Consider the following 24,638-nt stretch of genomic DNA (forward strand, 5'->3'; position numbering starts at 1 on the left):
ACTGGCGCCCTCGATGTGTACCAATGGAACTAAAGTTGACAACCGGTTTAGCCTGGTGGGTATTGGTATTATAGGTATATAGTAATTATGTTGATAAACATATTTGTTATCTTCATATCACGAAATATATGAAAGATGCAAATATTACCCCTTGTTTGTGGTATTATCTATTGATTTAAATAAAAGGCATATTTATGTTTATAACATTGTATTATGTTTTACATATAGAAATATACACTGAAAATTAAACCCTGACAACTTAATAAAAATAGACATTAATAAAGCGCATTCACAAAGTTTTCAGTATTATACAAATAAAATAACATTAGGCATGCCTACCTGTTACACTTTACCCACAGATACACTACACTTTACACACGGCATTTTACACAGATTTGTAACTTGTATTCATTCATACATTTCTTCACGGTTAATTAATACGCTTTCCAGATGCGTTAAGACTCGGTTCCTTCTGAACCCACTAAAGCTGTATAAATTTCACTCTGGCTGCTTCAACAGCCGTTGCTCCGCATTTAGCACATTTTCTATGTGCATTGCTGTAATCTATGTAGGTACAGACTTACAGTCTTAAGTGGTTGTACCGCTTGTAGTAAAGATCGGGGCCTGTGCAGTGGAATACGGCGTGTTAATGGCGGTAAGGAGTTGGCGTGGAAATAAAACACTCACGTCTCTGCAGATAAAGCAATGTGTATTTCTCAGAATACCATACGTTCATATTTGTCAGGCGGGTTACACGACACACGATAACTAATTAACTATTAATTAGAATATAATTTAAAATACGAGGATAGCAAACACAGCGGCCATAGAGATAGCCATCAAGGAAAGAGGACATCAGGACAGAATGACATTCGGTGTTGCCATAGTTGAGAATATAATTTCCAACACCGCTACGTTGTATTTATTATTTAAAGATTTAATAAATAAAATTCGTTATGAACTTGAACCACAGCAGTTGGACAGAGTCATTGACAAATATATTTTTTTATTATGGTGGGTAGACGTACCTACCCTCCATATATTTTATGAATATTGATAAAGACAGTTGGAAGCAAATATTCATTATAAAACTTAATCGCGTGTAATTAAGTTTTAAGTCCCGTTTTATGATTAATTATGTATAAAATTCGTGATAATTTAAATCAGAGTTGGGAGCAATGTTGCTGTAGAAAAATGTTTTTATTTTTATTACTCGCAACTTTTTCCCGGAGGCCAACGCATACATAGAAGCTTCAGGCGCACACATGCGCAATTATTTGGGGACATAACTTTCTTAGGAAGTGAACAGGCCTTGTCGGCGATCGGCGGGCCAGTACTAGATTTACTATTTAGGAACGTTCCTCAATGTAAACGTCAATGTCATAGATCTGTCAAGAAAATGTGCTGAAATCCGAACAAAAACAATAACAAAGTCTGCACAAAAGCTCTTTAATATTTTTATCGTGTCTATTTGTGTATTTTTTTACATCATACACGTTATAAACTGAAGGAGATACTGCAGCGTCTGCAGCGTTACCCTTAACCGGTAAGTGACCTCTAGTTTCTCAAAGTTTTATAACAGCTTTATCTCGTAACCTAATTTGAATAGCAATGTTTTCTTATTAAAACACGTGAATATGTTATCAGATAGTGTTATGACATACGTCGCTCATATTCTAGTCAATGCGGTTTCCATTATTTTGATTCAGTAGGTATTCAGTAGTACTTATTGTTTTAAGTACCTTCAGATCCACAGCGCAGGCTTCGTCACTATACAGATAGCTCATCCACCTCAGGTTTCGTCAAAATAAAATGTATACTTTCACATATGTCATCCGCAACACGCATCGTCAAATTTAAAAGAAAATTATTCACTACTTACCTTAACTACGTAACTATTACTTATTGTTTTATTCATGTTGTTATTTTACGTAATTATTACTTATTGTTTTATTCATAATAGGTACTTCGCTTTGTCCATGTGAAACACTACTTAAATTGTAATATTGTTACCCCCTTATACTTATTCATAAACGCACTACAAATTTCAATCAACTAATAGGCTTATTGTTTGTCTTTGTCTGTTATTTTGACTTATGTATTTGGTGGTATTTGTAAGAAAGGGATAAAACAAAATTTTACTAAATTAGGTCCGTAAAGTTAAGTTTTATGAATGGGGGATTTATAGACACTAGGAAGAAAGTAGATACAGTTTGTAAATAAACTACGGAAAAACAAAAGGAGACTGAACTTTGAAACTGGTTTTATTCATGTAAATAAATAACATACAACATTAACATATAACATTATAATTATTAAGTTTAAAATCAAAAAATAAACTTTAACTGCATGGTATCACCACCCATCCACACTGTTAACTGCACATAGATGGACCTTATGCCTTTTGTGATAAGGTCCACCAGTGTACAGTTTCAGGAGTGTTACTGTTTGTACTGTAAATGTAAATCCTGGCAGCATTTCCTTGCTGGTTACAGGCTGGTATTTTGAGCGAGGAAGCTACCAGCTCTTCTGTCTCCTGAGGCATCTTTGTGTCTCTTCGTCAGAGGAGTTAGTAACTTTTGGCAGGTATGACCTATCCTAAGAAGCTTAATTCTAATATATAACAATCAGAATTACATTGATTACTAGGTTGATTTGTAATGTGACATATTATTTATTTATTTATTGTGAAAGCTGTGCCCTGTTTATCAAAAGCTTGTAACTTGTAATACAAGTGGAAATCCCTTTTTGACAGCTTTTGTTAGAAAGGAACTTCCACGAGTATTACAAGTTACAAGCTTTTGATAAATAGGGCACTGGTGTGTAAATTTTATTAGACTTAAGTTTTGAGTAAATATATATTTACTTATATTAATTTATCTGTATTAACTGTACATTGAGAGTGTTACAATCCCATATAAAAGTTAGTTTAGTATACTAGATGAATGTCAAATTAAGTTACTAAAAATACCTGCCTACCTAATATGGCTCAGTGACCCAAAGAGGGTCTTGACATCTAGAAAATAATACAATTAAATAATAAATAGTCAAGCTATTCATCCAAGAATTTACCTAAGGATTATAGGCGTAAAATAGGCCTTTTGGATTAAAAAGATTTTAGTTGTAAATGTTTTAATATAAATCCTAGATTGGGTAAGCATTTTTTATACTATTTGGGATCTTATTCTAAGATTTTAATCTGAATATGTGTAGACGGAGAGCAGTTGTTTTAATCCATGTTTTGGCAATTCTATACTTGATTCAATCATTTAAAAAAATATGATTACATATTCAGGTAACTCCTATGCTTTGTTTATTAGCATTTACTCACGGAAAAACGATGCTATCGCAAAAATGTAGGCGCATATTGCAAAGTGGCGACACGATACTTGCCGTAGAGGATTCATACGGTCAGCCAAGAAAGTGGTCTACCACTTTTCGACTCTATCAATCAGATGATAGTCGAAAAGTGGTAAAACACTTTCTTGGCTGACTATACCAGGCTAAAAGTACAGAACTTAAGTTTCGTAAGCTAACCTGCAGGCCTAAATAGGCCTGCATAATATTATGGATGGCTTTATCCATGTGACAAAATATCCGTCACTTTTTAATAGAGTACGAATGAAAGTGACGGATACCGTTTTATCGCTATCATGTAGACAAGAACGACCATCATATGCGTACTGGCTAACTACAAACTAGAATGACCGCCATCTATTGTTCTTGTTGCAACACAAGTAACGTGACTACATCACGTATTAAGAAATAATCGATACGGTTTTTTGCGTGATTATGTTAATCACTATAATTAATGATTTTTATTCTCGATCCTTGTGTAAAAATGCATGGAATGTCAATAATAAGGCTCACTAAGGGTTTTTTTTATAGATAGATAGGTGTAGGTACCATAAAAAAGTTGCCAACCGGATTTTCGCCCGGGATGAAGTTGTTATCGGCCAAATATTTATGTCATTTTACAGCTTGGCAAAAAAGAGTAGATATTAAAAAGTGGCAACACTGTAGTGTCGTCCCTTTCAAACCAATATATATAAGAGAACGGGACGACACTACAATGTTGCTACTTTTTAATTTCTACTCTTTTTTGCCAAGCTGTACATCGTTTATCGTTGTGGCTTTTAGATTCCCCTCTCTCTAGACATCGGATGATGGTAGCATGACGTAGGAGGAAACGGGGTCATTCGAAGCATGATTTTTGGATGATTTTAGGGGAGGGAGGGGGGTCAAAAATCCGCAAAAATAGATGACGTAATTTATGGACAGCCCCTAACAATAAAAAAACTTGACTAGCCAGCGCCAAGGAAGCAAGCTGCCACAGTCCACATTACATCCTTAACATCGGTCAGCCATTGGAAAACCAGTTTGAATTTGGAACGTATTACACGAGAATAAGGTTAACAATTGAATGATATTCCCAACGCCTGTTACGACTGTATTCTTGGTGGAATAGTGGTCGAGTCACACCCATGTAGAGAAACGCGGACGCATGACTTCCTATGGGAACCGTTTTCACACCGGTGTGTTTCAATAATACCTACACGATTCTCAACCTTCTTCCATTGGCTTAAGTTGGAGGTAATGTTAGACTTGACCAGGCCAGTTACGGTGAGTCGACGCATTTGATATTGAAAAGCGTGGTGGAATTTCTTTTAAAATAAATTTAATGAACCTTTTTCATACGGATCGTTTTCTACTATCAGTCGATTAAGGGCTCTCTACAGTGTGGCCAAAAAATAAGTGCATTCCCGTTGCCAGGGAGGTTTTGGGATTATATACTGAGCCACTTTTGCTATGGGACCAACCCCCATATCGTAAAAAAAAATTGGCAGTTTCATACATTTTGACTGGTCCATTTTCTATGGGAAAGTAATTTTTATTTCGCGATTTCGGGGTTGGTCCCATAGTAAAAGTTGCTCAGTATAATCATAAAACGTCCCTGGCAAGGGGAATGCACTTATTCTTCTTAATAAATAACCGTTACGTTATTAAAATATTATGATTATTATAAACCAAATTATAAATTAAATTGTACATACATACATACATACATACATACATACATACATATAATCACGCCTATTTCCCGGAGGGGTAGGCAGAGACCACGGATTTCCACTTGCTACGATCCGACATACCTCTTTCGCTTACTTCACATTCATAACATTAAATTGTAACTATTGTTCGTTTTTTTTAGCATTAGAAAGAACTTGCAAGAAAGTAAGCGATCTTGACATGTCTTTTAATTGAGAAACGCTTTTCAAAAATCAAAAACTATTACTTATGAAAGCAGAAGAATATAAATGATCGTATTAGATTCATAATGTTACATATTTGCCGTAACTTATTTTTAAAATGTGTTTATCAATTAAAAGACACATCAAGATTGTTAAAATTATATCTAATGCTAAAATAACGAACTACTTATAATAATTAGAACTGACAACAAACATTACGCAATGCAGTTCACTTGAAATGCTTAATCCGTGTTACTTAGTGCCTTGTCGATAATTAGTCTTCCTTGTGTTACCGCAGGCTATTATCGATGTGCGAATTGCTATTTGTTTACAACACTTTTCTTGTTACATTGTGGTCCGTATATTTTGTATTCACTGTGGTTCGTTTTCTTAGCATTAGAAATAAGTTTTTGGTAAAAATTTATTTTTGGTACAAGCTTTTATCGCTGACTGTATTTTTCTTTCCACAGGCAACTAATGCTCATCGAGACAATTCTAAAAACCCCAAACATAATTAGGTTTCGTTGTTTTATCACATAGTTCCTATGGCCACCTCCGGTCCCCATCATCAGATCATTCAGATCAGCTCGATGACACCATAATATTGCATTGTCACCCGACTTACGTATGTACCTATGCAAAATTTCAGCTCAATCGTAAACCGGGAAGTGGATCAAATTTAACTTGCAAGATTTGATTACACACAGACAGACAGACAACGGTCAGGTGAAACGAAATAAAAGTTTGTAAAAAGGTAAAACTTGACGTGTCTTTTTATTGAAAAACACTTTTGAAAAATAGATCACGGCTAACATGTAACAATTATGTTATGAACTTATGAATCATATACGAAGAATGTAATTCTTTTGCTTTCATAAGTAATAGTTACTGATTTAAAAAAAGCGTTTTTCAATTATAAGACACGTCAAGATCGCGTAGTCTTTTCCTAATGCTAAAAAAGACGAACTATAACAGCATCCTTTTGACAGTCAGAGGAGTCCTTAGGTCTATGTACCTAACATTTGATAAAAAAGTTGTTATTTTAAGCAGACAAACAGGGTGTCAGACAAATATCCTTTATTATTCCCTAAGGAGTATTGGGTTTTAACAACTGGAATTATAACCATCCAACTTTGATACCGAGTCTTTATTCGACTTTTGCAATGATTTGGCTCATGATATTTCCCTTAATTATGGTATAGAAATACAAAGTCGTCTCGAACGTGAACTGATATCGTTAAAACATTTATCAATTAGGATTAACGCGCAAAACTTAACGCAGATGGCTCTGCAATCGTTAAAAACCGGCCAAGTGCGAGTCGGACTCGCGCACGAAGGATTCCGTACCGGTACGCAATAAAACGGCAAAAAAATCACGTTTTTGTATGAGAGCCCCATTTATTATATTCTGTTTTTAGTATTTGTTGTTATAGCGGCAACAGAAATACATCATCTGTAAAAATTTCATCTGTCTAGCTATCATGAGATACAGCCTGGTGGCAGGCAGACGGAGTAGAGATGTCTTACTTGATAATTAAATGATCATCGGCCCGATTCCGAAATTTAAGGTACGTCAAATGTTAGCCTAGGATTAGATACGATATGGATTAGTTATGTCACTGTCAGAAGTCACGTTTTTGTTTAAAGAAACGTCACTTTTGACACTGTCATATCTAATCCATATCGTATCTGGACCTAATATTTGACGTATATTAAAGTTCGAATCGGGCCGCATACCTATTCAATAGGAATGTGGGTCTCGTGTCCATATTGTCGTTCACACGTGTCAGTAATCAGTAATGATATGTGAGAAACATCGGAGTACCTACCTGTTATAAATACCTACAGTACAGTCACCTGCAATAATATGTTATGCAACAAAGGCCGCAAAAATATCTGACACGATCTTATTTGTAGTGTCATAAGACCGTGTCACATATTTTTGCGGCCTTCGAAGCGTAACATATTATTGCAGGTGACTGTACAAGATAAATAAAATAATATTGAAATAATTATCAAGGACTTATCTGACACGATCTTTTTTCTAGAGCCATAAGAGCGTGTAAGATATTTTTAGGGTTCCGTAGCCAAATGGCAAAAAACGGAACCCTTATAGATTCGTCATGTCTGTCTGTCTGTCCGTCCGTATGTCACAGCCACTTTTTTCCGAAACTATAAGAACTATACTGTTGAAACTTGGTAAGTAATATTCTGTAAACCGCATTAAGATTTTTACACAAAAATAGAAAAAAAAACGATAAATTTTGGGGGTCCCCCATACTTAGAACTGAAACTCAAAAATGTTTTTTTCATCAAACCCATACGTGTGGGGTATCTATGGATAGGTCTTTAAAAATGATATTGAGGTTTCTAATATCATTTTTTTCTAAACTGAATAGTTTGCGCGTGAGACACTTCCAAAGTGGTAAAATGTGTGTCCCCCCTCTGTAACTTCTAAAATAAGAGAATGATAAATAAAAAAAAAATTAATGATGTACATTACCATGCAAACTTCCACCGAAAATTGGTTTGAGCGAGATCTGGTAAGTATTTTTTTTTAATACGTCATAAATCGTAAACCGCTATTTTATTATGTTACTTGCTGTTGTCTTATGTCTTTATGTTACTTGTCATGGGCGAGTCCGACTCACACTAGGCCGCTTTTTTTCCCTACTGTGTAACCACTTATCCCAGATCCCAGTTCTAAACTAGACTCATCCAGAAAAGTCCCACGTTCTTTCGAATATCGTCAAACTACTAAACCGACGAGGATCAGTAACGAGACTAGAATCAATATTGTTAAGACGGTTGAAAATTTAGCACGTGATAAAAAACGTGCGTTCGGTCGTTACCCTTTATAGAATAAAAAGCCGTATAATATTATTCTTTTATGCCGAGTTTGTAGCCTTGATATCGGCAGGTATTAAACAGACAGTGGAAGTTGACCTGAGTCAAAGTCCTTTTAGCAATGCAATGACTGTCATTGGAAGTAAGATTATGTCATGTAATGATGCCGTATTCGAACTTCAAGATATTCACAAGAGGCCCGATTCGGATTTTGAAATAGACATAGTGTTATGTTAGAACATAATGATAAAATTGAAAACGGATTGCATGGAAATAGAAGTGATACAATATTACTAATCCGAGATTTTTTTGAATGACGATTATTAAAATTGGTCAAGGAGGATGACAGTTTACGGCTTTAGTAGAGGTATCAACAATAGTAGTGGATAAATCACTGGAAAAATTACACAGACTTTGAGTCTTTCTTCGAGATTACGAAGAGAAAAGAGAATCCCATCTTCGAAACGTTGTCAACTAAGTAGGTACTAATTGTAAGTCTCTAGTCAATTCCATCTAGTTACATGCCTATTAAAAATGAAATCAGTGAAAATTACGTAAATACACAATACACACACAATTAATTCATAAATTCTCGCAGGTTTTAAATAATAATCTCGTTAGCTGTCGCCAGCCGCGAACCAGTCAAACGGATTTTTAAATTATCTGGCTAATGCTACTTTTTTAGGGTTCCCTACCCAAAGGGTAAAAACGGAACCTCTTTCTGTCTGTCTGTCTGTCCGTCTGTCTGTCAACAGACTGTATCTCATGAAAGTCATGAACCGTGATAGCTAGGCAGTTGAAATTTTCACAGATGATGTATTTCTGTTCCCACTATAACAACAAATACTAAAAACAATATAATACGAGTAAATATTTAAGTGGGGCTCCCATACAACTAACGTGTTTTTTTCCGTTTTTTGCGTAATGGTATGGAACCCTTCGTGCGTGAGTCTCACTCGGACTTAGCCGGTTTTATTAGGAAAGATATTCTCGTCTGTAAGCTCGATTGTGATACATGTAGACGATAGGTCAGGAGGTGTACCTAGTATAATTTTGTCTGTGGTCAGGTCACGTCACGGTCATATTCACAGATAGCAATTTTTAAAGTTACGATTTTTTTACATAAGTATTTAACTACCATAAAGTAATACGTAATATGTAAAAGAAAAAGTAGTGTAAAGTGGAGTTATAAGTTATTTTGCCCCCATTTAACAAACCGTTGGTCATATATAGTTCGTTTTTTTTAGCATTAGAAAGAACTCCGCAGAAGCAAGCGTGCAGTTTTTATCAGGCTCGTTAATTGTTAATAATTATTGAATTATCTAATGTAGCATGGTAAATACATATAATTTACTTCAAATTGTTGCCGCTAAAAGTGCCAGATTTAGAACCATGATCGAACTTCTGCGAAGTTCTTTCTAATGCTAAAAAAAACGGACTATAGGTCATAGTCATAGGAAAATTGCAATAAAACAATACTCTTATTGAGTTTGGGTTTCATAGAATCATCGTGATAAAATGATTTCTTTGTTAGAAACTTGTTTACTTTTTAACCTGCCTGCATATAACTGTTTGTTGTTTATATTTTATATTACATCGTTTTCTTCTGGCTCAATTATACAGTTAAATATTCAATCTAATAAGCGTTTATTTTACTAATAACTTTTTGATGTATATATTCATTTAATAATAGATTACACTGTTATATGTTATACGCTGGCTAATGGTTATCAAGTATTTATAACTAAAAATCGTTGTTTACATATCACTCCTTACCTACTTTAGATTTTATATGACAACCTCGTCCTTTTTATACAATTCATGGCTGAATTGCCTATTGAAACATGTGGAAACAAAAGTAATCACACTCTAAATCATTTCTGTAGACTTTAAATGGCTTTATTATGTAGCAATAAATAGTGTCGTGAATAGAAACTACACAATATAAATAAGTGGTGGAATAAGGAAATCACTTTAACCTTAAGGTGTAAGTATGTGCATGTTATATACGTTCAAGTAAATATTATACATAGTTATAGAGGTAGTTATCCCTAAAGGCCCCCCCCACATCTAGCGTCTTTCGAGCGTCGGCGTCTGTCGGCGTCTGGTCAGCGCTATGGAAAATGACGTCGCTGCGCAGTTGCGTCGACGCTGCGTCGACGTTGCGTCGACGCTGCGTCGAGCAGCGGCCATAGAATTGTAGACGCCGACGCTCGAAGGACGCCAGATGTGGGGGGGGCCTAAGAGCCACCCCACACTAGCGTCTCCCCACCAGTCAACTCTATGGAAAATAGCATTACAAGCGATAAAGAAGCAAGTAGACGATTCTGCGGAAGCCTTCCTGTATGACTATGACCAGACAATAACTATAGTTATATATAGATTCTGCAGTTATAGATAATATAATTATTTAGGCTAAGTATATCTTTTCGTATTACTCCACCGACAAGAGCAAAGCTCATAAGTTATGATGATGATGATGATATCTTTTCGTGTTCAATAAAATAAAATAATAAAACATTTTATAATGTCAAGGAAATGCAAATATCATCATGTTATTGATTATTAACGAATATGCACATTTAATGTCAGGACATATCGCAAATTACCTCATAGCTATCTAACTTTACGATCATCAAGTGTAGTGGCTGAGAAGTTGTAAGCTTTATATGAGCGGTGCCGCGCTATCGTTGACACTATTAACTATGAACGGACTATTTATGCACCTTATTACAAAGATATAAGGCCTACAAATGATCAGCTAAGAAGTGTTAGGACGTTAATCATTTTGCCCTCGATGAATTTACTTTCTTCCTGACTGTTTTACATATTCATATGTAATGTATGCACGTACCTACGCACTGCCGAGGTGCCGAGCTTTAAGGCCTGGCCAAACACAGAGCGCGACGCAGCGCCGCGTGATGCCGACGCGATGCCTGGTCAAACAGGGCGCGCGCTGATCGCGCCGGCCTCACGCTCTCAACACGCCCTCATCGCGCGCCTGAACGAGGCGCGGCCGCGCGGGAACGCGGCGCACCGCTCGCTGCCTAACGTCCGATGTGACCCAGCGCGACGCGGCGGGACGCAGTCTGTTTGACGTCGGTAACCTGTTAGCATGTGCCGCGGTCGCGCGGCGCGGACGCGGCGCTGCGTCGCGCGGTATGTTTGACCAAGCCTTTAAAGTACTTCACAGTGAAGTACTTACAGATTTCACATCGGAAAGTTTCATCCAACATCACGTGGAATGAATGTTTACAATCATTGCAAACAAAAAAACCTTAAAATTAGAATTATTTAATTAAAAAGTTCTGTATTTTTAAGTCACATGGTAAAGTTTTTTTTGACTTGTACATCTATTAAATAAAATTTAAAGATAAAAAGATTTTGCCTACGTGAAATGAGGCATTTTCACTCGATTCATGTATCTCGGCTTCCCTCTCTTCCTGTTTCCTTCGACTTTCCCTTATGGCGGTCTTAGAAGTATTTTAAGTTAACATTTTAACCAGGATATCATAAAATTTATAAAAAATGCAAATTAATCAAAGTACGATTGCAGGCATGTAATTAAGCATAATCACTAATCAGGTAACGGTATGACCGTGACGTCACAAGATGAACGACGGATTGATCAATGCAATAACATACGATCGGCCGACCTAGGCTAACTACGTGATGTGATTATGATTACCATAAACCTGTTGCATAAAAATACTTTACAAATCAGTCAAACATGCCTAAACGGACACTTAATTAATATTAGTGGTTTATGAGCTTATAGATAGACCTCGCAAACCCTCATGGCACGGCGATTTTAGGGTTCCGTAGCCAAAACGTAAAAACGGAACAGCAATACAAGCACAATAGATGCATGCTACACTATGCGTTTACCTTATTTTGATATTTACCACTAGCTTTTCGGTGGAGGAAAACATCGTAAGGAAACCTGCATACATCCGCGAAGAAATTCAAAGGTGTATCGTGTATCACTTTACGTCCCCAACCGGCATTGGGCCAGCGTGGGGACTATCGCCCAAACCCTCCCGCGCTTGAGAGGAGGCCTGTGCCCAGCAGTGGGACGTATATAGGCAAATTTTTTTTTAACCAAAATATTTAATAAGTCAGTTAAAGGTATTACTTTGAACTATTAGAAAGTTGATAAAGAACTAATAGGTTAATAACGGTATTCTTGTATATTTGTAACCTTTCAGTCTTATAATAATTCAAAAGAACCTTCTTAACGGTCCGATAATTCGATAGGACAAGGTCATTAACTTATAAAAACCTTTCTTCAAGCAAAAATAACCCTTAAGAGAAATGCTTAAAGTACATTATGTGCTTTTGCTAAATGATAAAAACTGACTTAAGATGCTGCAAAAAATGATGTAAGTATGACACCATGATGTATTGATCATGTATTGACACCTTCTGACAATACAATGTGGTTAAAATCTTGAAGGAGGGTTAATGACCTTTTCTATCATGATATATGGGTATAAGTTCAGGTGATATGTTGCAATTTTTTTGTGAGACACTATATCTATACTTCTCGAGACTTTTCTCATGAGCCTAAACTAGAAGTGTTTGTGTTTTTTTTTTAAGTTTCTTTGGCGTTTCTGCGTCATCAGATGTATACCTAATTGCAGGATTGCAGTTTTTTCTTTACAAATGCTATTCCAGAAACTAAGTATTCAATGCCAATATAATATTAATTCAATGAAAACATAACTATTAAATGTATTACTTATAGTTAAATACTGCTTATCGATTATTTTTTGCTTATATAACGAATGTGTTATTTCATTTCAATGTGAATAAGTTATAATTTTGATACACCAACGAGAATAAGTCACCAGACATACGGTAACTGAAACTAACTACATTTGAGAAAATTGTATGTAATTCCCCGCCGGTACGAGTATAATGCTGCAAAATAACGCTGATTGTCAGATAACGATGACTCCATTCAGTTTGTGAATTAAAGTGCTTCCATTTTAGGGTTCCGTAGCCAAATGGCAAAAAACAGAACCCTTATGGATTCGTCATGTCTGTCTGTCTGTCTGTCCGTCCGTATTGTTGAAACTTGCTAAGTAGATGTATTATGTGAACCGCATTAAGATTTTCACACAAAAATAGGAAAAAGAAAACAATAATTTTGGGGGTTCCCCATAGGCCCATACTTGCAACTGAAACTCAAAAAATTATTTTCATCAAACCCATAGGTGTAGGGTATCTATGGATAGGTCTTTAAAAATGATATTGGGCTTTTTATTATCATTTTTTTCTAAACTGAATAGTTTGCGCACTTCCAAAGTGGTAAAATGTGTGTCCCTCCCCCCTGTAACTTCTAAAATAAGAGAATGATAAAACTAAAAAAAATATATGATGTACATTACCATGCAAACTTCCACCGAAAATTGGTAAATATGAACGAGATCTAGTAAGTAGTATTTTTAATACGTCATAAATCGTAAACCGCAATTTTATTATATTACTTGCTGCTACGGAACCCTTCATGGGCGAGTCCGACACGCACTTGGCCGCTTTTTTATAATTATGTTCTATTGTGTAGGTACCTATGTATTATGTACGTTGTTCATTAATTATGACCTTACGATGATTTTTGTCAAGGTATGTCACATAATTGTATAATACCCTCGTGATGCAAAAATACGGAAGTACATTTTTATGATCGGGCTTTGGTTAAAGTATCTTTCTGACGTGTATGTAAAAAGAAACTATTTATAGCGTTATGTTATGCTATAGGTATCCATGTGATAGCTACACTTAGGTACTTAAGTTCTAATTGCGCTCCACTCACTATCAGTATAATGTCATTATTTTGACATTTCTTCAAAAATATTAAAAATGTTTAAAGGCTTGGCCACATACAGAGCGCGACGCAGCGCCGCGTCCATGCCGCGCGACCGCGGCACATGCTAAAGGCTTGGCCACATACAGAGCGCGACGCAGCGCCGCGTCCGCGCCGCGTCCACGCCGCGCGACCGCGGCACATGCTAACAGGTTACCGACGTCAAACAGACTGCGTCCCGCCGCTATCACGCCCCGCTTCTGTCGCGCCCCGCGCCGCGCGGCCCCTTGTGTCCGCGCGGCGCGTGCGCAGCGCTGCGCCGAGCGAACGCGGCGGCCCGCCGCGTCGCGCAAGGTCACATCAGTAGGATCGGACGTTAGGCAGCGAGCGGTGCGCCGCGTTCCCGCGCGGCCGCGCCGCGTTCACGCGCGCCTTGAGGTGTTGAGAGCGTGAGGCCGGCGCGATCGGCGCGCGCCCTCTTTGACCAGGCTTCGCGTCGGCATCACGCGGCGCGGACGCGGCGCTGCGTCGCGCTCTGTGTGTGGCCAAGCCTTAACAGATTACCGACGTCAAACAGACTGCGTCCCGCCGGTATCACGCCCCGCGCCGCGCGGCCCCTTGCGTCCGCGCGGCGCGTGCGCAGCGCTGCGCCGAGCGAACGCGGCGGCCCGCCGCGTCGCGCAAGGTCACATCAGTAGGATCGGACGTTAGGCAGCGAGCGGTGCGCCGCGTTCCCGCGCGGCCGCGCCGCGTTCACGCGCGCCTTGAGGGCGTGTTAAGAGCGTGAGGCCGGCGCGATCGGCGCGCGCCCTGTTTGACCAGGCTTCGCGTCGGCATCACGCGGCGCGGACGCGGCGCTGCGTCGCGCTCTGTGTGTGGCCAAGCCTTAATAATTTCATTATCGTCCATCATTCTTTCTGTCATTTCTGATTCCATCATTCTAACCAATTCACTGTCAGTATAATGTCATTTCTAGTATCATTACATTGACATAACTCCAATACTGACGGTAATTATTAAAATAAACTTCATTACTTGCCGTCATTCTTTCATGACACTCCCTACACTATTACTAAAAACGTCATTCCGTCAAAGTAATGTCAGTATCCATGATAGTGTCGGGGCCGTAAATAGTTCACTAACACTATTCTTTGACCATTCAATACGCTTTCTGATGGTAACCTTAACATCATATAAATCTAAATTTATTTCTTAACTTATTTCATAAGTTCAGTAATTTTTTCGAATATTCAATCAGGTCGGCTTAGGTAATTATTTTTTTCGTGTAATGTTACCCAATATACGAGAACTTGTAACGTTGTAAGTAAATACTAGTAAATTCCGGGGATATGATTCTATGAATTCACAGCTAAATGCAGGGCCAAAGTCAAAGAATACATTTTCCATCTTAATACAATGGCATAGAGTTTACAATGGTATGCATAGTTTTGATCGTAACTATGCATTTGCAAACACTGAACGGAAGTCACATGCCAAACAACATATGAGAATAATTGCATGGGACTATCGTATTCCTATCGCGTACTGTTCGAATCGCTTCAGAACTTCAGTTAGGGTTAAAATTAAACTGAAAGCACAGAATAAGTAATAGTATTATCGTACAGAAAGGAAACTGCCTACAAAACCGAAGTTTGACAGCGGTTCAGGGTCCAATCATGCTGTCCCTTTCTAATATATGGCACCATCCCTTTCGGCTATTTAGGGTTGCCAAAATTCAAGCCATTATATTATCTGTGGTCGTGCACGCAAAGAAATGCTGCAATGGAGCAATGCTGAGCCGAACGGAGCCGAGTTTGCCCGAAGTGGCGCATAAAATACTACGCTGTCTACGCTCTGCCAAACATCGGCTTAGATACTTTAGTCCTTTGGGTCTTGACCATCGAAAATCTGCCTCTATATTGCAAGAGCGATGGCCTCTAAGTTTTCAGTATCTCACAAGAGGCAGGTATGTGCTAGGTAAAGCAGCGGTCGGCAACAGGCGGCCCGCGAACCTATCACTTGCGGCCCGCGAGCCTCCTTGGCTATTTTGTATTATGTAATATTGGCAAACGACAATGTCTGATAAAGTCATAAATATTAACAAAGCGCGGCCCGCGTCAACTTCGGTAACTACTATGTGGCCCTTGGCTGCACCACTGAGGTACAGTAACATAGTTCATAGGTTCGTACGTCCATATATCACTTTCTCCTGGTTTATCATCAGTTCATCAGCAACGTGCTAGGTATCGGGAATGAGGCTGTATATGATACATGTGGAATATTAATACGCTGCGGCACGAGCACTTTTGGTTTCGAGGCTGATTAGACCCATTGTGCACGCGTGTCATTTGTTTTCCGTGTCAATGAGCTGGGCTGGTAACACATTTTGACATTTTTTAATGTCATCAAGTAACCACAATAAGTGGTATTGTGGTTACTTAACTTAACTTAACTTACAATAACACACACTGTTATCAATTTGACCACATATTGTGGTTACTTATAATACATTAAAATACAAAAATACATAGAAAATGAGGAGTAGTAGGTTAGCGTGGTATGGGCATGTAATGAGGAGGGATGAATATATAGGGAAAAGAATGTTAGGGGATGAATGTCGATGGAAGAAGAGCGGATGGTAGACCCAAAAACGATAGATGGATTGTGGGAAAGAGGATAGGAGAAAGAAAGGAGTGAGTGCTGAGGTGACGAAAGACAGAGAATGGAAGAGAAAAACATGTTGTGCCCCACATAACGTGGGATAAGGGCAGAGAGAAGATTGTGGTTAGGTACAGTCGCCATCAGATATATCAGAGCTGCTAAGGTGCTCACAAATATCTGAACACGCCTCTATTGTCAAAGCGTTAGAGTGCGCGTTCAGATATTGTATATATTGATATTGTTTTAATTGGTAAAACTGTCTTACAAGCAAGACTGGACTGAAATGATATGCCTACCAGGTACTATGGTGGTCGTGCTTTTATAGTCTGTCGTGGCTAATATCGCTGCACAAGTATGAAGCGGGAAAGTGAGGTATGAAGAGGGGAAACTAAGTATGCATGGAAAAATATAAGTACTTTTTAGTGTAACATTTTCTACTTATCTCTCCGTTGAATATAAGCAGTTACCTGGATACCCAAGTAGCATTGCAAGCTGTATATAAGCTGTATTAAAGTTTATTTGTATACTATAAGCTGTACAGTTAGGCTGTACAAAGGCTGTATAAGCGCTTATACAGCCCTTATAAGTAAAAAAAGGGCCCAAATTATACAGCCTTTGGCGTTATTAGAGCTGTAGAGTAGCTGTATAAGCAATACATAAGCTGCATAATAGCTGCATTACAGCTATATTTCGGTGTAACAGGAAACCTTAACACTACAGATAATCTCTTATAAGTACGATATAAGAATATAAGTTTTAAATGAGTTATAAGAAAGAATTACAAGAGAATAATAATCATTTAAGAAACTAAAATGTCTTAATCTTGTTAATTCGTAATATAGTAATGGCGACAATAAAGTGTTATAGTGGATGGTAAAAGTAAAAGTAAATATTATACAGGACTTGAATGGAATATTACATTATTGGTAAGTGCCGATTATTATTTATTGTGAACCTGTGTATCTTTTCTGGCAAAATATTTACGCGCCTGCAAAATAACAAAGAGAAACCATAAGGAAAATATCAAAAATCGGTAAAGTTACTGTTTGTTTTTAAGGTTAGAGTATCAAAAATATTTATAAATATTAATTCTAAGGCTAAACAATTTATTTTAGCTGGTAATCATAACATGGCGTTAGTCTGCTAAATATTTGCAAGTATTTCTTTAATTATATTTACAAATACGTTTTTTTTTTATTGTAAAATGGCGACAATTTTTAAACAGCCTACAGGATAGTTGGAGAGCATTATAATCTTAGTAGCTGTGCTGTGTAATAAATGGAGTGTCTTTTACAGCTTTTGTAATTAAAACAGCTTTATAATAGAATATTTGTATTCGTTTGGCTGTATTTCGGTTCTCCGTACATAAGTTATAATTCTCTTTAGAGATCCGTATAACAAATAAAAAACCTGTACTGTAACTGTCATATATTCCTTTAGTGTTATAATACACTTATTTTCAGAAATTATTACACTACTATACTTATACGAGTGTAAAATTACGCCAAAAGATTGTTATAAGCGACTCTATCAGTAATACAGAAAAAAGCTGTACTATAGCTGCCATTTATTCATTTGGTTTTATAATACCCTTACAGACAGAAGTTATATAACTACTATTCTTATAGGAGAGTAAGATTACGCCATAAGAAATAGCTTTAAAACGGGGTTGACAGATACATTTGTACAGCTACAAGTGCCAAGTGATACTACAATACAGCCTGTATACAGCTTTTACGATAAAATTAGCTTGTAGTGTTTCACAACACTTAATGTTTTAAAACGGAGTTGACAGATACTTATGTACAGCTAAAAGTGCCAAGTGTTACTACAATACAGCCTGTATATAGCTTTTACGATAGAATTAGCTTGTAATCTCTCACAACACTTTTAGTTTTATAGTAGATTTTTTATATTCTGATAAAGCACCCCATGCTTCCGCAGAATCCTTTATAATGATTTTATACAGCTTGAGCTGTATAATGTCTGTAAAGTACCTTTTATACAGCTTAAATCTTTTCTGACACTCTTATACGTCCCTTAAATCACTCTAAGTTCTTAATTGGCTGCTATATTGATGTTGCCGACACTTCCATGCTACTTGGGTAACTTGGGCGTAGTATTTCTCCTACTCCATAAATCGGTCATCTTCTCCAAGTAGGTATGTAAGTGAAGGTACTTTAAGTCTATACTTTTGGTGCTATCACCAAAGCAAAATACACATTTAAAAAACTTTTAATTCCAATCTGCACCGGGAGAGTATAATTGGCAAATAAAGCACCTGTTTTTAATCCACCTTTCCACCAAGTACATGCAATCGAACCCGTGTTAAGTGAAGTTAACACTTTGCATAAATCTCTTGTGGCGGATTGAATCGCAAATACCTACATTGTAATAACTACTCTATTTTAAAGAGATTAAGGTTTAATTCAAAGTGGTCTGTGGTTACGTGTGTCAGGGTAACCGCACTGGGTACGGAAGTGTGAAAGCAATAAAGTGTGAGACATTGATTTAAAAGCAACTGCTTTGCCGTTAGACTAAGGTAACTAGGTACCTATACATAGTATGAGTGCAGTAAGGCCTGGGATATGCGATTGCGGACGGTCCGTGTGTGAGTGCAATGTGTTAAGGCTCCTCTTCACGTTGGGCCAACGCCAACGCCAACGAGGGACGCAGCCATACGGTAGAATGAGATAGCAATATCACTTGCTCCCTCTAACGCATAAATGCGTCCCTCGTTGGCGTTGGCGTTGGCCCAACGTGAAGAGGAGCCTTTAAACCCTTTTAACCCATATATTCACAGAACTAGTTGTGGGTCTGCCTTGAAGTTACAGGCTCTCTCTCCTGCTCATTTTAATGAGTTTTCCAATGCAAACGACCCAATAGGTAATGGGCAATAATTGTTATATATGGGTTAAGGCCGGGAATATACGGGTGGGTTACCACGGAACATGGAACTACACTAACTCACTTTCACGTACATTACTCGTAACGTTATGTGAAACTGACGTAGTTATTGGACCGCACCCGTGTAATGTATCTACTATATCAAATTGTAAGCACCTGTCTGTGTGACTATACCAAAATGTCTTCTAGCGTCCCAATCCTAATACTAATATGAGTACAATTACCTCCAATGAAATTTAAATATAGAAGAGAGTTGCTTTTTTTTAAATGATTTTTTTAAAATTTCTAATACAATTGATTCAAAGACTGCCAATTTTTCTTGTATGGTGTATTACGTTAGCGTATTGAATTTGTTTGTTTTAACCTCTTCCGACCCAAGATAAGATTTGTGGGTTAACATTATAGGCAAATCTTATTAAAATGTGCCCTCTTCACTAGTGTATTCCTTGCTCAACGCGGCAATTGCTAAGGAAATGGAAACATTTGCATAAAATGTGTAAGGAAGTACCAATAAAGTAATCACAATTTACATTTGGCCATAAATAAGACGAGAATCCGTTTAAGTTAAGTTTGCACGCCAAGTGTTACGTCAAGTATGGCTCTCCCATACAAGGTGTAACATGTTGAAACCGAATAATTTTAACCACGCATTTCTGAGGTCAAAAGAAGTAAAAAATGTAAGATGAGTTTAGTTCAATTTCGTCAAAAATAATTTTTTTTTTGGTTTTGGTTTTTCAATTTTTTGAATGTATTTGTACATAAAAAATAAATATTATTGGTAAACTTGTCACTTAAAATTGATTTTTACACTTTTTTTCGTAGAACCTACTTTTTGCAAAATGTTACTTGTCACTTTTTGACATCTATCAATAAGGATATTTTGACTACGTCCCATGGCAGCAACATCACCATCAAAAAGGCCTTTTACACTATGTAACAATAAAAACTTTTTTTTTTAATTAATAATATCTCTGAAACTAGGCGAACATCTAAAAAGTTTATAGGAAATTTTTGTCTCTAAATATGATCAGGAAGACGCTGTTAAAATTATTCGGTTTACTCATGTTACACCGTGTATATTGTCACTGGCAACTTGGCAAGTCGGTGCAAACTTAGCGCAAGGATCGGATACCGGTATTTTTTGTGTGGGAACGAAAACGGTATTTTTTCGTTCTTTGTTAATTATCTCATTTGTAATGGGCAATCTAATAATAGGTACGAAGTCGTTATCTAACAACACAACTGAGTCCTATACATAAGTCCTATGTATACATTTGGAGTGTTAAATAATTCGAAATATATTATATGGTTATCAGGAAGTTATTGCGAAAAGAAATATTTTTGAAATCGGTTCACAAGATTTAAAAAAGATCCCTGAAAAACCAACATACATAATGTATATTCGAAAGGTCGCGCGAATTAGTTAGCCGATTTTCCGATAGATGGCGCTGTACACGATTATACTTAGTATAATTCTGGTCAAAAATCTTTCTTCTTCATACTGGTGATATATTTTTGGCCGGTACTGTAGTTGCATGAGATAATTGAAAGTTCGCACGTAACCCTCGGTGCGCGAGCTGAACGAACTCGCACTTGACCGGTTTTTAGGGTTCCGTAGCCAAATGGCAAAAAACGGAACCCTTATAGATTCGTCATGTCTGTCTGTCTGTCCGTCCGTATGTCACAGCCACTTTGTTCCGAAACTATAAGCACTATACTGTTGAAACTTGGTAAGTAGATGTATTCTGTGAACCGCATTAAGATTTTCATACAAAAATAGAAAAAAAACAATAAATTTTTAGGGTTCCCCATACATAGACCTGAAACTCAAAAATTCTAATATCATTTTCTTCTAAACTGAATAGTTTGCGCGAGAGACACTTCCAAAGTTGTAAAATGTGTGCCCCCCCCCCCTGTAACTTCTAAAATAAGTATGATAAAACTAAAAAATATATATGATGTAGATTACCATGCAAACTTCCACCGAAAATTGGTTTGAACAAGATTTAGTAAGTAGTTTTTTTTTAATACGTCATAAACCGTAAACCGCAATTTTATTGTGTTAATTGCTGTTACGGAACCCTTCATGGGCGAGTCCGACTCGCACTTGGCCGCTTTTTTATGTTAGGCGCTAACGACGATTCTATTTAATGTAATGGCGCCTCGTCACCTATCGATTGAACCCCCATGGCTTCCAACTATTTCTAGTATTTTGGAGACGATGGTAATGTTCTCACAGAGTAGATAGAGTTAGACCAAAAAAAGTCTGCAGCGATTTTGTTAGCCCACACACAGTACAAGTTATTTATACGTCATAATTTTATAGAAGTTTGTCGTTTAAAATAACACTTGCACTGCGCGGGCTATCAAAGTCGCTGCAGACCTTTCTTGGTCTAACTCTAGATAGACAGAGGTAGCGTAAGAGCAAGATGCGCTGGCGAATGATATCAAAATGTGATAAACATAAAATTAATGAGTACGAATCGGCCCCACAGTCACCATTGGCAACGATTAACACGTGGGTTTGCCTCGTGATCCTACCTGAGTAAAAACGGCAGTAATTCATAATTGCGCCATACTCGCATTTATTATTAGGTGAATCGTTTTGATATCAGTATTTCTTTGTAGCTACCACGTAGGTAAGTAAATCAGGAGCTAAAACTAGTCAAACGTTATGGTTTTCGCTTGGCATCTCTTTCCATGTAAGCATAATAAGTGACGCAGGCTAAGGACGGTTATATATATTTTCATAATTACCACGGCAGTGACCACCATAGTAGACATTGTAGACAATCACCGTAGCCTACGGACGCCTGCAACTCCAGAAGTAATCCCAACCCTTCAAAAACCTGTACCTAAACTGTTTTTGTTAAAAACCTCGAGAAAACCTCTATAAAATTTTGTTTCTGTGTATGTATTGTATAATTGTGTACTTATCCTGAATTAAAGGTACTTATTCTATTCTATTCTATTCTGTAATGAGTTGATAGCCACTTTATTTGCACACATACCACAGCGAAGTGTGTTTCGAGCATTAACGTGTCGAATTGCAATTTCAATGCATTACTTAGCCAATACGTATGCACGGGCATCACGGGTTAACATATACGTATATGTGTATGTGTGTATGGTAAAAATCGTGGCTTCAATAGGTACTCGGTTGTGCTGTATACAATAGAGCAGAAAATATCGTTCTCGCAAAAAACTACAAAAAGGACAAAAAAATCGGTCAGGATTCACAGACAAAGAGGTTGAACGGTGAACAACTGCATTTAAGATTTGGCAAATTGTCAGGCGTTTATGAATATCATTCCAAGTATCAAATATCAATTCTCAAAGTACCAACAAACTTTACCTAATGTGTAAGCCGTTAGTATTCGCTAATACCTACTAATTTGGACAAGTTAATGATGTAGCCATTACTCGCCACGACTTTTTATGCCCAATAATGACAATAAAGCGTACAGCTAGCGTCTACAAAAAGTGACGGAGCCGGAGATTTGATGAATGATTAAGTGTGCGGAGTTTTCTTTAGAGACGTTGATAAGTTGGTGTATTTATCTTATGGATTTCTGGGGCCCTTGCGGATACACTTCGACCCATAGCCCATAGCGATCTTTTGTGCAATTACCCCCTAGGAAAGATCCGTCAACTATTACTCAACAGCTTTTTCGACCATCTCCATGTGCCGGATGATGGAGCTCATAGGTTAGCGTTTTGAATTCCTTTGGTTACAGATAGCCTGCTCCAAAGTCCTTTATTCTTTGTCTGGCAAGGGCGTCACATTCACACATTAGATGTTGTACATACGACAATCGGTGTTGTCAGAGTGTCCCATCTTGGCCAGAATTCCTTTGACCCCGTAATGGCCAGTAAACAGTTGATGCATCTATAATTTAGGTGAAGTAATGTAATAAAAATTTGCTTAGGTATTCCGTTTAGTTAAACGGGGGTTGTTGGGAATGGGATTATTTAATACTTTATGAGCCTGCAGTGGGACATTTTACCATGTTAAATGCCTTAACGAAGATAGGTATATTTAAATACAAACGTGTACCGCCATAAACAAATTTTGGCCAAAAATTAACAGTACACATATAATTGACTCCCACACATTAATAACAAAACGTGACTTCGCCATATTCACAATTGCTATGATAACCTAATTGACATTGAATACACACTAGGACACTAGGTAGTTACCTACTCTCAGTATCGTCAAGGATTTTGATTTCTGTGCCAGTTCATACCTTTTCCCAGTGGCAATATTATGATATCTTGATATCCCTAGCTATTTAGATTTTATTTGTGAAAGCATTTAAGTCGATATTTTCAATTATTTATAATTTTTATTATGTATTGATTGGATTTTAATTTTTAATTAACAAGTACCTACTTGTATCAATGGTACTAACAATATTTTATGGAATTTTGAACGTTCCGAAATAAAGTTTTTTAAGCATTTGCAAGCGAGATTCGTACTAGTTCCCGATGTCTGATTGAGCTGAAAGCATTGTCACTTCAGTACTTTATTTAGATAGCAAATACAAGTAATGATGATAGTGATGACGGAGACCGAAGTAACTCTGTTAATAGAACAATGCACCCTTATTCGGTTTACACTTATTAGAATGATCTCGACGTTTAAAGATAACTATTGTGTATCAAAAATTAAATTTATGATAAAAATCTTATTTACATTATGAACTTGAGCTTATAATTAGGGCATAATCAAAATTCCTGGACTGGCCACTTAGAAAAAATGAGTCGTCTCATATATCAGAAAGAAACTACACTACAGAGATATATATATATATATATATATATATATATATATATATATATATATATATATATATATAACTCCGTATGAGATAACGAAAGTCTAAGAAAAAAACGTGCCTCGGAAATCAAGAAAAAGTCATTCTCGAATAGATGGCGCACACACCTTTGGCCTATTCTTGGCTAGATGGCGTTGACGACACCGTTTGATATTTAACAATTTTAACACACATGTCAGTGAAAGAACATGGGTCAGTATGGAACAATAAAAATTAAAAATAATTTATCCGTAAACATATTTTGATTAATTTATACATTTTCAATTTTATTTTAAGTTTTAATCGTGTGTCGATAAATGGCAGTAAATGTACCGTGACTAC

The 24,638-nt window shown here is 37.1% G+C and overlaps 1 protein-coding gene and 1 long non-coding RNA gene across 2 annotated transcripts in view; one reads left to right on the plus strand and one right to left on the minus strand.

Annotated features, from left to right (window-relative positions):
- LOC134674413 (uncharacterized) overlaps positions 1–5,225 on the minus strand; it is a 50,432-nt gene extending 45,207 nt beyond the window's left edge. Inside the window, exon 1 of the long non-coding RNA XR_010099605.1 lies at positions 5,194–5,225. This is a non-coding gene — a long non-coding RNA (uncharacterized LOC134674413). The remainder of the gene's footprint in view (positions 1–5,193) is intronic.
- The window catches only part of LOC134674373 (methyl-CpG-binding domain protein 4-like), a 38,266-nt gene continuing 15,060 nt past the window's right edge, over positions 1,433–24,638 (plus strand). Inside the window, 1 exon segment of the mRNA XM_063532436.1 lies at positions 1,433–1,546. The gene's annotated coding sequence lies outside the window, so the exon portion shown is untranslated.

The sequence above is a fragment of the Cydia fagiglandana genome, chromosome 20, assembly GCF_963556715.1.
Source record: "Cydia fagiglandana chromosome 20, ilCydFagi1.1, whole genome shotgun sequence".
Classification (NCBI taxonomy): domain Eukaryota; kingdom Metazoa; phylum Arthropoda; class Insecta; order Lepidoptera; family Tortricidae; genus Cydia; species Cydia fagiglandana.